Source organism: Camelina sativa, chromosome 4 (genome assembly GCF_000633955.1).
Source record: "Camelina sativa cultivar DH55 chromosome 4, Cs, whole genome shotgun sequence".
NCBI lineage: Eukaryota > Viridiplantae > Streptophyta > Magnoliopsida > Brassicales > Brassicaceae > Camelina > Camelina sativa.
Window position 1 is genome coordinate 12,652,138 of NC_025688.1, and position 1,445 is coordinate 12,653,582.

The 1,445-nt window shown below is 28.0% G+C and overlaps 1 pseudogene; it reads left to right on the forward strand.

Annotated features, from left to right (window-relative positions):
- Positions 399-751, forward strand: LOC104783787 (annotated as a pseudogene).

The following is a 1,445-nucleotide window of genomic DNA, read 5'->3' on the forward strand; positions in this document are numbered from 1 at the left end:
TATATAAAAAGTATAGCAATAGCAGAAAATATGTGGTGGGTAGATATTTTAGGTAAAAGTAGGTGTAATTGCTATATGCCCTAATATTAATTAGGCTAGAATAATAAATTTTTGTATATAATCAAGCTTACTTATTTTATTTAATATAAAATAATTGTTTCAATCTTGGGAAGGTAAGGAAGGTAAGATATATGAATAATTGAAAAATAATATGTGCATAAAGTAAAAAAATAATGAGTAAAGATTATAGATTTCTAACAAAAATAATCAATCATCCAAGAGTTATAAATACTAAGAGAAGTTTTAGTATTTTTTGTAGATATGCACAAAGCTATATATATCTATAATTTTGTCAAGAATAAGCCCAAAGTTGTACAACATAAAAAAGGAGTAGAAACATGCAAATCATGTGGGCAACGATCATGTTAGTTTTGATAATAGTATTATCAAAATCTATACAAACAATGGGAAATGAGAAAGTAAATGATCTTGCGCGTGCTTCATCGTTGGCACTAGCACCTCAATCAGAGATGGGAATATTGCCTAAGCCTATCCCTTGTGCTTCCGAGCTAAGAACAATTACAAATTGTACAAACGCATTGAAGCACTTTGAAATCAAGAAGGTCACAAAAGTGTGTTGTAAAATCCTACTAAACTTCCAGAAGATTGTTTTGGTACTTTACTCCCTGTGCGGTGGATCTATGAAGCTGTACTTAAAACTGCCTGCAAAGCACTAGGTTATCCCAAATAAGATTTTTGTGTCCCTTGCTTTAACAAATGTCAGTAACATGTACGCTATTATTTGGATACCATAATTATAAAGGTCATCATATTTATGAACTGCTACATATTTGTTATTTATCCCAATACAGTTCTTGATCCAACTATATGGTATATATGATATTAATATTGAGGCTTGACATGCATATAGATGAATCCAAACCTCCATAACCTTTTTGATTCAATATTACTATTAGTGGGAAGTATGACTGACGTATACTGTATACATAGAATGAATGGTGTAAAACTAAGCCTCCTTTTTTTTTTATCTTCAAATTGAGTTGCAGATTAAGTTACACATCAATTGTTAGGACTTAGGTACCACTGATTATACAATTTGGTATTTCTCATAATTTATACTAGGAGATATCCCGTGTTATTCAGCGCATGATTAACATATTTTACTAAACTTATAATTTAAAAATAAAAATTACTGTTATATTTCTTTTAAAAAATTATTATGTTTGAGAGAGTATTTACTTTTAATATTGCAATTGTTTGGTAAATCTACATATATCTTATTAGATACTAATTATTTGAAAATTTTATAGTATATTAATTTGTCTGATGTATATTACAGTTTTATATTATTTGTTAGTTGTATTTGGATCATTATTTTGTGAAATTTTAAAATAGTAATTATAATATTGTAACTGTGAGCAAAT